This window comes from Mustela nigripes, chromosome 5 (assembly GCF_022355385.1).
Source record: "Mustela nigripes isolate SB6536 chromosome 5, MUSNIG.SB6536, whole genome shotgun sequence".
NCBI classification, from domain to species: Eukaryota; Metazoa; Chordata; class Mammalia; order Carnivora; family Mustelidae; genus Mustela; species Mustela nigripes.
Genome location: NC_081561.1, coordinates 13,102,045 through 13,116,173, shown reverse-complemented (window position 1 = coordinate 13,116,173; position 14,129 = coordinate 13,102,045).

The following is a 14,129-nucleotide window of genomic DNA, read 5'->3' as shown; positions in this document are numbered from 1 at the left end:
AGCAGATGGGGAGGGGCTGTGTGTGTTCATGTGTATGTGAAATGTTCGTCCAGACAAGATGACAGTACAAACTTGAGAATGGGGGAGCAAATCTTAGAATTCTTTGCTATTTTTATACCTTAACCTAATACCTCCCACCAAGCTCCGAAAGTCACTCTAACAAGCTCATCTCATTGTTGACAAGTGCATCTTTGCTAACTTCCTTGTCAGCAGCCTTAAAGGGCCATTGTCTTGGACCGAGCTCAGCCGGATTTCAAATTTGCATGAAGTGAGATTCCTCATGGATGAGCTGGTATTTCCATCCTCTGCTGTCTTTCCATCTCTCTCCACCTAGGTAGTTCTTCTGGTCCATGCTTTCCCATCACTTAGAAACGGTTAAGAATTAGACATTATGGCACAAAGCTACACCCTCGTTATTCACTCCTTCATGACCAGGTCCTGACATTAGTGACTTCAGAATGCAGTCTGTCTATTCAGATGATAAAACAAAGCCCTGAATCTACATGGATTATTACAAGCACACATGCAACACTCACATTTTATGACACTCTAGTCCAGCTAGGAGCTGTTCCAAAGAAGGCAGTAAGGGTGAGTGCTTTGTCAAAGCTACAAGTGCCATCTGCCCAGATAGAAGGGATCCATGGTTGCCATGGGATCTGGTCCTCTGAGCGCCGGAGTGCTCTGACAATGGACCCTGATGGGAGACTGCACTTGGCTTAGCACTTGTGTACGTTTGCAACTCAGGAGCCATTTGTGCCTTCCCAGATTTGAAATCTCGTGGTTTTGTATCTTTCCATTCAAGCCCATTTCTTTTTTTTTTTTTTTAAAGATTTTATTTATGTATTTGACAGAGAGAGAAATCACAAGTAGGCAGAGAGGCAGGCAGAGAGAGGGGGGGAAGCAGGCTCCCTGCTGAGCAGAGAGCCCAATGCGGGACTCGATCCCAGGACTCTGGGACCATGACCCGAGCCAAAGGCAGCGGCCCAACCCACTGAGCCACCCAGGCACCCCTCAAGCCCATTTCTTGTTTTGTAAACCAGGGATTACACTACTTCCTAGGAAATCACAGGATGTGATTAGCCCGGCTTTCAGCATCTCTCCATTGTGCTTTAAAAGAACAGATGCAGGGGCGCCTGGGTGGCTCAGTGGGTTAAAACCTCTGCCTTCGGCTCAGGTCATGATCCCAGGGTCCCGGGATCGAGCCCCGCATCGGGCTCTCTGCTCAGCAGGGAGCCTGCTTCCTCCTCTCTCTCTGCCTGCTTGTGATCTCTGTCTGTCAAATAAATAAATAAAATCTTTAAAAAAAAAAATAAAAGAACAGATGCAGTCATAATGCAAATCCTTCTGATTGGTTGCTGGTCAGAGGAAGAGAAACCTGTGTGTCCACCTGTGCCCACCCACCTCTACCCGCACCTGCCACCGCCACCACACCACACATAGATGCATACAACCATCTTCCTGTTTCTCTTCTCTCCTGCTGCTTTTATCTTGTGCATTTTTAGCACACATTGTGACAAGTCTGGGTGGTTCAGTCTGAAAAAATAAAATGATTGCCACAACTGTTACGACAATGAATAACACCTATAGCCAAAGGATGCAGAATTCTGTATTGAAATTGGGAAAAAAATCATTTTGCCTCACTTGCACATAGTAAGCTCCTCCTTTATTAACCCACACCTACCTTAATCTTGCCTAAGCAGAAAAGATCCCTTTGGGGCACCTGGGTAGCTCAGTGGGTTAAGCCTCTGCCTTCAGCTCAGGTCATGATCCCGGGGTCCTGGGCTCAAGCCCCACTTCGGGCTCTCTGTTTGGTGGGGAGCCTGCTTCCCCCTTTCTCTCTGCCAAATAAATAAATAAAATCTTAAAAAAAAAAAAAAAAAAAGAAAAGAAAGAAAAGATTCCTTTGCTTGGATATTCCTAGGCAGTAGGCATGTGCACTTGGCAGCAGTACCTCTACCCCCACCCGGCACTAGAAGGCTGCCTAAGACAACGATGAAAAAGATTCCACTTCAGAGAGTTTGGGCCAACTCACATTCAGATAGACAGCGTTACAGCCGCCTTAGGCCAAAAACTCTACAAAAAAGCTGATACACAATATTCAAAATCCTTTGCCTTGCTCATTCAAGTCCAAGTCCAGGCTTCCTCCGATTCCAATTTTAGCATCTCCCTCTGCTGGCTATATTTCTGAGCGAGTACTTGAACTCTGACAACTTTGTGGCATAGCTTAAGGGGGCCAACCACAGGTCTACAAGGGGCTCACCCCATCCAAGTTGGTTGTTGGGTCTCCTCTAAAACATCATTCAAATTATGGGAACAGCTTCCTCTCCTGCTCGTACACAGGCTCTGATCACCTTGTATCAAGACAAACCCTCTCTCTTTAGCCACACGTAAAAATGAAAGCCTAAATAATTCTTAGGACCCCTTCCTGGGCAGCTCTAGATTGATTCCTTTCTTGGTCAATGGTTAGTACACTGATGGGGCTCGATCCCAGAATTGCAATCTGGTCATAGACGTAGGCATGTCCCCCAAAATGGTCTTTGACCCTTTCATCCTGGCCATCAGGAGGGAGGAACCCTAAAAGGGCCTTGTGTGGCTGCAGCTGGTGCAGAAACCATGTCCACAGCCCACAAGGCACTAGGCAGTCCTCAGTCTTGAACTCCAAGTCGCCAACGCCTTTCTAGAGAGCATGAAGTGGTCTACATTGGAAGCCAGACCAGGGCTGTTGGAGGCTGCCTTCAGGATGAGAAATCACTCCGGACTCCTCAAAGTCCAGGACCAGGAACGCATTACAGCCAATGAGACGACGAGGCTGGGGGAGAGCAAGACCAGAGCCCCACTGTCCCTTTAAGCCTTCTGAGGCTGCTTGTTTGGGACATGGGAGCGAACAGGGGAGCCTGGAGAGCCTGGAGAGGTCAGTCAGGCACCCTTCAATAGGCAGGCTGAGTCTGGACTGGACATTCAGGTTGCTGCCATGAAATGGAAGAGAGAGCTGTCCTGGAGAGAAGAGCTCTGAATCAGTCTGGCTGATTCACTACATGAATCACTTTGGAAGCAAGTGGGAGGGAAGTGATGGGGAGAGAGAAAAGAGGAGGAGCTGGAAGTGATGTGGGGGGGCAGCCCGGGGAATGGAGGGCCAGAGCAAAGTGGGTTGTTCATGCCCAGGGTAGAAGCAGACAATGGGGGAAAAGAGATGAAAGACCAGAGCTATGCACTTAAGATATAGAAGATCCTGGAGACAAGGAACTGTTACGTGAGGTATCTGAAACATGGTTCCTCTGTGGCTGGCAGGCCTGATCTGTGCTCTGAGAACAGCTTGGATGAGGAGGAGGATAGCAGACGAGAAGCAATGAAGGGGGAGTTCTTACAGGAACCTTAAAAAGTCTGGCTGATTCACTTCTAGGGCTGTTCGGAGCTATCCCACTGTTGGCATTCGCTGGAGAATTTTCAGGACCAACCGCTGTGTAAAAAGAGCACCAGACCCCAAGTGTATCTTGGACCCCACCCTCCTTTCTTGTTGCTCTTCCTATTTGCAACTCCCCCAGACCTGAAGTCTTTAAGGATTCGGACGTCGGCCATTTTACCCTGTCTCCCATTTCCTTCCGGGGCCCCTGGGCCACACCCACCACTTAGGAATCCGCCATTTAACCTCCCCCCCAACCCAAACACAAGTCTCTCACCTCTCCTCAGCTTCCAAGCCCAAGCCCACCAGGCCATCACTATGATCTGAGGTAACCCCCACCCACAATCTCCCTGAAGTTATCTGAGCGTACCCACCGGCCTTATACATACCATACCCGCTGCTCCGCGTCTGGCTCTTTCTCTTAAAAGTATTTTTCACATCTTTCCACCTCAGCATAGAAGACTGATCTCATTCTCTTGAATGGCTTTGTAAACAGTTCTAATTAAAAAAATTTAAAACCAGAGACAGACGGTGGTGATGGTTGTACAGTGGCATGAACGCGCCAAGTGCCACTGAACTATATACTTCATTCAACATGCATATATTGGTAAATTTTATGTTTTGGCTATTTTGCTAAAATTAAAAAAAAAAAATTTAAGTTCCCCAGGTAATAGAGCTACAATACCAGCTCCCTCCTTTCTATCCATGATCAGGTCAGCCAGCCTGATATTTTGGGGACACCGGCTCTCACTTACCTCTTGGCCACCATTCAGAGTCCTTGCGTTCTGGAGAAACTAAAAGCAGAATGAGGATCTGAATTTCTTTATGGAAAAAGATGAGATCCTCTCTGGAGGTGCTTGTTAACACAGAATGTTAAGTGTCATGAAAGGGTTCTCTCCTAAGCCTGTCAGAAGTCAGCACAGAGCTGGCCTTACCCACTCCAGAGGACAGAATCCTTTTCAGCTCTGGAATGCCTTTCATCCTCAGTGTTGAAAGCTTTGCAGGAATTAGGCCAGAGCTTGTGAAACAATTCAAGCCCCATCGTTGTCACAAACAACCCCAAAAGTCTGTGCTAAAGGCTCCTTGTACTTTCTTTAACTGGCCTGTGGGTGTCCTTGACCCAGCTAAAGGGCTTGGAAAAAGCCTTTTCACAAGCAACGTGCTCAGATAAGTTAAATCCCCTGAAATTCCACACCAGGTGGTTTAACGCACTTCCACTGATCCACGGACTCTGGAGCAGCTCAGAGCATAGGGCCCAAAAGCTGGTCCACAGTACAGCATCGTGAGACCTTCAACCCTTGCCAGACAGATTCCCCCAGAGCCTCAGCTGGTCTGTGCCACAGGGAGAAGTCAAGGGCAAGTATTGCCTTGGCCACAGACTGATTCAGGGCGCCAACTTAGACCCTTGCCAGAAAGGCCTTAGTGACCTGGCACTGACTCGTACCCCCAATTCTTTTTTTTTTAAAGATTATATTTATTTATTTGACAGACAGAGATCACAAGTAGGCAGAGAGGCAGGCAGAAAGAGGGGGAAGCAGGCTCCTCGCTGAGCAGAGAGCCCGGTGCGGGGCTCGATCCCAGGACCCTGGGATCATGACCTGAGCCGAAGGCAGAGGCTTTAACCCACCGAGCCACCCAGCGCCCCATGGTACCCCAATTCTTATCTCTCTCTGCTAAGGAATCACTTGAAATCTCAGGTTTATTTATTATTTTTAAAAAATTATTTATTTATTTATTTGACAGAGAGAGAGAGAGCAGGAGCAGGGGTAGGGGCAGACGGAGAAGCAGACTCCCTGCTGAGCTGGGAGCCCAATGTGGGACTCGATCCCAGGACCTTGGGATCATGACCTGAGCTGAAGGCAGATGCTTAACAGACTGACCCACCCAGGTGCCCCCAAATCTCAGGTTTAGAAGTCTCAATATCTCCCACATTTGAGTAGCTTGGCTCTGTGGATTTGTCCAAATCCAATCAGTAAGGCCCCACACAAGGCGGTGACTGTGTTGGTGATTAGAACTTCCTCACTGACTTGTCACTCCCTAGAGTGTTAAGTTACACCCTGTCACTGGATACCTCAACATTTCGCAGAAGGGATCTCTGGTTTGGTGAGGCATGGCTGTGAAGGTATACATTCATTGGAGATGCTTTCCAATTTTCTCCTTCCTGCCTGGTAATTAATAGCCACTTCTCTGGAATGGCTCATCACATGATGTGGGAAACAAAGACAAAAGAAAATTTGAATTTCCTTACTACCTACAGCCCACTGACAAGTCCTTGAAACAGGCAGAGTGACCTTCTCTAGTGACTCAGCTGCCTCAATGTTAATACTTTGCTAAGGGCAAAAGGCAATCTTAGTCTGACCCTCCCACCCCAGGATCCTGTAAGTCTGCTATAATATATAAAATTCCTTTGGGAACTTCCTCTATCTCTAACCGCCCAAGATACATGTTGGCGATCATCCCTCAAGTAGATGACCCACCAATATATATTGGAAGGGTCTCATGGTTTATTAGATGGTAATAAAGGACCTTTTCCCAACAACAGATAGCCCCCTCAAGATCCTGGAAACCGGGGCGCCTGGGTGGCTCAGTGGTTTAAAGCTTCTGCCTTCGGCTCAGGTCATGATCCCAGAGTCCTGGGATTGAGTCCCACATTGGGCTCCCAGCTCAGCAGGGAGCCTGCTTCCCCCTCTCTCTCTGCCTGCCTCTTTGTCTGTCAAATAAATAAATAAAATCTTTAAAAAAAGAAAAAAAAGATCCTGGAAACCTTGTTCCCAAAATTCCTTAGAGACACACGGTCTCCGGAACCCCCTCCCAACTTGAAAGTATATAATGGGCCACTCCTCATGACCCTAATGCTGCTCTTTTTGCCCATGGGTCCTGTCCCTGTGCTTTCATAAAATCACCTTTTTGCACTAAAGACATCTCAAGAATTCTTTCTCGGAGGTGGGTTCCGAGCACCTAAGGTCTTTCTGACATCATGAGGTAGCCCTCTCCCCCTGCATCACCTACGTGGACCATGCATTGGAGAATGCTACCCCATTGCCCCCTCTACTGGAGTATGACGGACTCACCACCATTCCTTCCAAGGTGGACTAGCCTAGCCCAGGCACAGCTCATCTGGAAGACGCAGAATCTGGGCAGCAGCAGAGACTGGTGGTCACTTTCAGAGACCGATGGAGCTGCCACAGCTTTTGTGTTTTCATTTCACCGCTGCCTTTCCTCTGACAGCAGCGTGTTCTCAGCCCTCATTCTGTGACTTAAGTCCTGGCCATTACCCTATAAGGTGAAGTCAAGGAGTCTGGACAAGCCCCACGGAGGTCAAAGGGAGCCCAGATCTCCTGGCATGCTGCTTTGCTTGCTCTGGGTTGCTGGCTTGCCACCAGGCCTGGTAATAGACCATTAGTAATGTAGCCTTTTTAGAGCTGTTTGCTGAAAATCAACAATAAGTTTCAAGAGACTTTACTTGCAGCTAAGAAAAGAAATACGATCAACTTTCAATTCCCTTTTTATATTCTGGGTGGCTAGCTGGCAACTTTTTCGGGCTCGGAGGACACCTAAGAAACAGCACGAGGACAATAGGAGCTATGGGCTCTGTAATCCTTTTTACTCCGATTCTGAATCAGAACTACCCTGTTGCCCAGCTGTGCACCCCAGGTCCTCTCCAGGGGGTACGACAGACGGCCAGGCGTGGGATAGGCAAGCTGAGTTAGAAAAATCCTCTCTAGATCAGTGTTGCCTGAGTGGCGATCTTCGCTCCGCAGAAATGCAAATTCTCATTCCCACCCCACACGCATGGGGAACACTGGAGGCTGCGCCCGGCGAGCCCTCCAGGTGAGTGTGAGTGCAGGCTTGGCTCCTGGCGAGGCTCCGTCTTCCATCTGTCTCCCATGAAGAGTCAGGGTTCTAGAACAGCCTCACCTGGGAGTTTTCAGAAACTAAGTAGGTCCTGGCTCCACCCCTGAGACTCCGATGGGTCTCATCTGCCAAGGGGCGCAATCACAGCTCTTCTTGTGAAGAGCTAACAGACCCCCAAGGTTGAAGAACCACTTGGCAGACTTTGCAGCCTGGTGAGTAACTCTGTTTCTTCCCCACCGCCTCTTCCCGGCACAGAAGGGAAATATTGTTTGTAATGCATCAGCCTGCGAGACAACAGGATATAAGACAGAACCCTGCCAAAGGGGGGAGCTTGGACTCCTAACTCAGCCCCCGACCCCGCCCCCCGCCTTATTGGCTACGAGGCTTCGGGAAAATGAATTCCTCTGATGTCCTTTGCTTCAACTGCCTCACTCCAAATCAGAAGCGCGATAATAATTCCTTCCTTTTCTCAAGTCAGAGAGCCAGCTGATAGTCTCCTAAAGTCTTTTCTAGCAGAAAAATAAATCTCAGATTCTAAGGGCCTTTTAAATGTCAGAACTGGTCTTGGGCTTAGAATTGCCAAGATTGACTTGACTCTAGGATGCAACTCTCTCTCTTTCTCCATGCAACACTGTGTTTTTCCAGTGTTGACAAATATGAGTGGAGCCCAAAAGAGATGTGAGGAAAGGCCCCTCCCACAGCCAGTGAGCGGCGCAGCTGCCAAAACCCCAGCCCTCTGTCGGCTTGAATTGCAGAGACTCAGTGCAGCTGGCTGTAAAGGAGAGCCTTGGTTGTTTATTGGGTGTTCTGATCTAGACAGGTGTCTTTTATTTCCTTTTGCGTTTTCTCTCCTTGCTGCTGCTGAGACTACTGCTCTGGGGGCCAGGTCTGCAGTCTCATCATGCCACCTAGAAATTCTCAGGGACACAGGCAGACATTCAACCTGTGCAGATCCGCGCATGAATGCTTGGACTGCCCACTGCCATTACCTCTGAAGGGGTTTTTGCGCGCTGTTCAAGTGTTGGGCTGGTTCTTTGAGTCATCTTGTTTTCAACTGAGAGGGTGTTTTAACTTCTATTCTTTTTTTTTTTTTAAATAGATTTTATTTATTTATTTATTTGACAGAGATCACAAGTAGGCAGAGAAGCAGGCTCCCCGCTGAGCAAAGAGCCGGATGCGGGGCTCGATCCCAGGACTCTGGGATCATGACCTGAGCCAAAGGCAGAGGCCTAACCCACTGAGCCACCCACGTGCCCGTTAACTTCTATTCTTAAACCCTGATGAGACAGAGTAGTCTCCAAGACCGCTTCCTCGACCTTTTGGTTTTATAATATGTGCGTCATGAGACAGCTTTTCAGGGTTACTTAGGCAACAAGCTCATTGTACAATTCCACTGTGAATAGAACCTGCCTTCCGGTGAAATAAACTGGTCCAGCTGGTATGATTGGAGGGTCCTGGGACGGCTTGAGGCTCGGATTTCTCTCTTCTGTCCTATTGTTTATACCTGAAACATCGCCCTACTGGTTCCTGACATACCCGCACGAAAGTACAAATACCGCACAAGAAAGCAGTTTATTGATTTTGCCGGAACGATACTTGAGGGATCAGCTCCTTTTCAATATGGCACCCATTTAAAAAGGAGCGGGTTTAGGGAGGGCATGGTTGGGCATAGGGCATAGGTGGGCATGGTCGCTTTGTCCACCCGCACTCCTTTTTTTACAAGGTTTTGAGGGCTCTTGCCTCGCACTGATTAGCCCATGTGGGATGGACTGAGGGAAGGGGCAGGTGGGTCCTGCCTGGCGGCTTGATGGGTGGCTGGGGGACTCCAGACGGGGCCAAAACACCAGCTGGCGGCGCACTCGGGGCTGCTAGGGCAGAAGCAGGACGTGGATGGAAGTGGGTGTGGCACATGGAGGCGTGGCACCGCTGGGAGGCGTGGCACAGCAGGAAGGTGTGGCACCGCAGGCTGTGCATAGGTGCGGAGGGTAACTCTCTTTATAGTGATTAGCTAGAAAAGATGAATCTAGAAGGAAGCAGAGGTAGGAGGGCAAGAGCTTTGTCCATGGAGTTGGCAGAAAAGGTAGAGCTCTGTTCAGCCAGGGAAGCATGACAAGTGTGACAGTGCTTTCATTTACTCCTACAACCATCCTCGCCATTGTTAGTTAACCCTTTTACATATCCCACATTCATAAGCCACCTTGCCAAGGGTGATGCAGATAGCAAGTGATAGACATAGTAGCCAAATCAACATCGGTATAGACAGCAGATTACGCTGTGAAATTCCAGTGATGTGGATGCTTTCCTACCTCTAACTTAAACCTTCACTCATCCAATCAGTATTAAGAATCTTCTATTGATCTGGCACTGAGGAGAAGGGCCCCACACAGAGCTCCATGCAACATTTGAGAGCCCACACCCAAGAGAAAGGGTCCCGGTGATCTAAAGCAAAGAGGGCTCTTTGCAATCTACAGCTGGCAAAATGTGGCTCTGTATTGTTTTATAAAAATAATCAGATCCCCAGGCGTCTGGATCAGCATCTGCCTTTGGCTCAGGTCATGCTCTCAGGGTCTTGGGATCCAGTCCCATGTGCGGGGCTAGCTGCTCACTGGGGACCCTGCTTCTCCCTCTCTCTCTGCAGCTCCCCCTACTTGTGCTTTTTCTCTCTGTCAAATAAATAAAATCTTAAAAAAATAAATAAATCAGATCCTTCTGGCTTCCCATTGGACTGTCTTGATAAACCAATAGAACATTAATTTGACCCCAGGTCTGCAATGCAATTTATTTTATAAAAAAGATAGCATTAAAGTGTACCAGCATGTCGATTTCTAGAAATGTCCTAAATCCTAAGTTAGCTTTCCTTTCTGGCTACCTATCACCCACCTGTTTAAAATTAGACCGTTAATTCTTCATATTGTGTTGAAATCCTACGCCAACCCCATGAAATCCTATTCCAATCCCAATCACGTACTCCCTTCTCCTTATGTCACACATACTGTCTTGGATCCTGCAGACAGAAGTGAACCTCCAAACACCTGTGCTGCATGCCGGCCAGATTTCACTCTTGTTCCAGCTGATGCCAGTTACAGAGGCCCACCCACAGTATGATCCCCCTCCACCCCCCGCAAAGAAACAGAACTTAGTAAACGTCTGTGGGATGAGGGAGAAAGGGTAAACTTCCCTTGAGTAAGCTGTCTCTGGGCTCCGGAAATGGTTTTAGGGTCCTCCTGGGAACCACACATCTGGAGAATCCAATCCCGGAGAGTGTGAGGTTATAGAGGAGGGGTGTGTTGAGAAAAATCCTTCGAAGAGACCAGAGTCGAGTTGCCTCTGGTTTGAAATTTAGGGAAACTGTGTCAAGGTTAAGAGCTGAGAGATCAGATGGCATTTCAGGCATTTTGGGGGTGGGGTGATGGCAAAATGGCTGGGATTAGCGTGGAATATGAGAGTAAAGGCTTCACGGAGATGGAGAGGAGTAGGTTCACAATAACCTAACAGGATTCCGAGGCTGTGGGGGTGGGGGGTGGATCTGGCTAAGCCTATTTCTCGCAGCTGACAAAGCTCCAATCCCCTCTCTGCAGCTGTACTTTCTTACAGATGTGAAGCTGGCACCTTTATGTATGTTCACATCTCTGTCCAAATTTTTTTTTAATTTATTTTAATTTGTTTTTTTTCAAAGGTTTTATTTATTTACTTGACAGAGATCACAAGTAGGCAGAGAGGCAGTCAGAGAGAGGAGGAAGCAGGCTCCCTGTGAGCAGAGAGCCCGATGCGCGGCTGGATCCTTGGACCCTGGGATCATGACCCGAGCCCAAGGCAGAGGCTTTAACCCACCGAGCCACCCAGGTGCCCCTAAATAGTTTTTTTTTGTTGTTTTTTAAGATGTATTTATTTTAGCGATTTATTTATCTTTCCGAAGAACAGAGATAGAGTGAGAGATCTCAAGTATACTCCATGCTGAGCAAGAAGTCTGACTCAGAGCTTGATCTCAAGACCCCGAGATCATGACTTGAGCTGAGATCAAGAATCTACAGCTTGACTGACTGAGTCACCCAGCAACCCCCCCCCCCCACCATTGGTTTTATGGCATTCAAAGCAGCGGTCTTGAGGGTGTATTTTTCTGGAAGACTGTATTCTTTTGAATATAAGTTTGGCTGCACCCAACAGAGTCTAAAAAACAGAGGCTTAGGCAAGATAAGGGTCTTTTTCTCTCTAGTAACAGCAAAAGCTGGAGTGGCGGGTGTTCTCTGCTAAGTTGTTAGCGTCTTGGCTTCTTTATCTGGTGGTTCCCTCTTTCCTAGGAAGTTGCTTTTGTCTGGGTGGTTCTAGATGGGTCATTCCAGCCAGCGGGGAAAAAGGAAAGAAGGGAACATGTCCCTTCTCTTTGAGGACACGACCCAAAATTTCGCACTTAGCATCCCTGTCACCTCCTTCGGCCGGGGACTTAGTCTCATGGCCACACCCACCTGCAGGCAAGGTTGAGAAATCCAGTCTTGTTTCTGACGGCCCGTGACGTCCCTGCCGGAGGCTTCTCCGTGCTGACCCACGTAGAACTACCTTCCAGTTCTCAGCCGCCGCCACACTTGACTTTTGATTTCGGTCACTTCCTAAAGACCCAGCTTCAACTGTCCTCACATAGAAACAGACATATCCTCTTTTTCTTAATCCAATTAAGAGAATTTTAAGAAGGAGAGTAGGGGAAAAGGGATATTAAAAATATCGACTAATATTATATAGTGCTCACAATTCATTTATATGCGGCAGCTACTGTTCCAAATCCTCTATTTAGTTTAACTCATTTGATCCTCACGATGGCCTTATAGGTTTAAGTACAATTATTATCAAGATCGCTCTTTATAGGTAAAACAGAAATTAAGTTGCTTGTCTGGTGTCGTCGTGCGGGTTGTCCAGAATGAGGTGTGTCTGGCATATACATGTGGGGAAGATGTTAAAACATCAAATTTAAGGAAGCTAAACCCAGGGTTAGTATAATCCCTTGCTTGAATTTCTGCAACAGCTCTTAACAGATACCCTGTTTCTACCCATATGCCCCTTTGAAGTCTATTCTCAGAGTAGCAGCAAATGTGTGTGTGGTTTTCTTTTCTTTTTGAGATTTCATTTATTTATTTGAGAAAGAGAGGGAGAGTGCCCGCGTGCGTGCGCGCGCATGTGCGTGCGTGTGAGTACATGTGGGGGAGGGGCAGAGGGAGACGTAGACTCCCCGCTGAGCAGGGAGCCGGATCCTGGGGCTTGATCCTGGGACTCCGGGATCATAACCTGAGCCAAAGGCTGACACTTAACAGACTCAGCCACCCAGGTGTCCCTGTTTGTTGTCGTTTTTAATAAAATATGAGTCAGATCTTATCACTCCTCGGCTGACACCCGCTTCACTCAAAGACCCGACTTCTCAATCCCCAGCATGATCAAAACACCTCCCCATTCACCTTTCTGACTATTGCTGGTCCTGCTCTGCCCCGCTCTCCCAGGGCAGATGCAGTCTCCTCTGACCCTTCTCTACCACCTCGTGTATGCATTAAAGCATCCCTTATCTCTATGATTTTCTGGATTCTTCTGTGTCCCTTTCAGCAGACGGTAAGCTCCTTGAGGGTAGGGACATGTGTTCCCATTGCCTGGTGGGTAGTGGTGAATCAAAGTGTTTGCTAAAGAGAATGAACGCTTGCAACACCCCCGGGCCCATCTAGCTCTTGTTTCAAATCCCACTCTCTGGATAGGTCTGATAAACTCATACATACCAGATACAAACGATCAATATGGTTGCATGTATTGATCCTTCCAGGGCTCCTGGCTTTCTAATAGGCAGAATCTTAAGTTTAAAAATGACATTTAAACACAGAGCAGGAAGCACCTGGCTAGCTCAGTCCAAGGAACGAGTGACTCTTGATCTGGAGGTCGTGAGTTTGTGACCCATGTTGGGTGTAGCCGTCATTTAAAAGTTAAAAGAGCAAAAAATCTGAAAAAAGTGCAGAGCAGCAGCAGGGGACGAAAGATTGCGGGCAGGGAATGAGGGGACTGGGAAACACTTTCCAGCAAATCACATTACATGGATGTATGCCTGCTCTGTGTGTGCTGCTAAGCCGGTACTCCTGAATCAGGGCACTGCTAAGCATTTCCTCTTTATTTGCTCAGAGAAGGAAAACAATTGCACCAAACCTAGAATGGCTCTTTATGATTTTTTTTCCTCCTTTACCCTCACAAACTCCACTCCTATTTTTAAATTTTACTTATGCTTTGGCAAGTTCTTTTTTGTTTGTTTGATTTTTGTTTTTCTTTGAGAAATGTCACTTGTAAACCTTTCTCTTCTGCATTCTTAAATTGCAATTTTTTGATGCCAAAGCTGCAGAGAGGCCAAGGGCTCATCTCTCAACTGAAAATCAGGTTTTTTTTTTTAAGGTAAGTGACTGGGAATGAATCGAGGCGGAAGCCTGGCTGGTTACATGGCTCTCAGAATCCTTTGCTAGATCAAACGTACGTGCACTACCTAGGAACATGTTTTTAAGCAATTATTCCATATTCCATCTGTTTGTTCATAATGTGCTTTTCCTGTGCTCATTGCAGTGATTTGGCTGAGAAGGGAAAAGGATCCTGCTCTTGAAGCTTTATCAAGACGTTTCCTTCTTCTTTCTCTCTGTCTTCATTTTTCTCTTCCCCTACAACTTTCTCCCCTTCTCTCTATTTTAATCCTGGCCATCAGTGGAGTAATGGGGGTTTTAGAGGAGTAGCACCTACATGTTGTAATAACTGTGCTGGCTGCTCATTTCCCCTGTAAAAGGAATCCATCTAAAACCCTCTAGACTCTTCTGTCTGTGTTATAAACTCGACTGCAGTGCTTTCAAGCAATCTTGTGGTGAAGAACCAG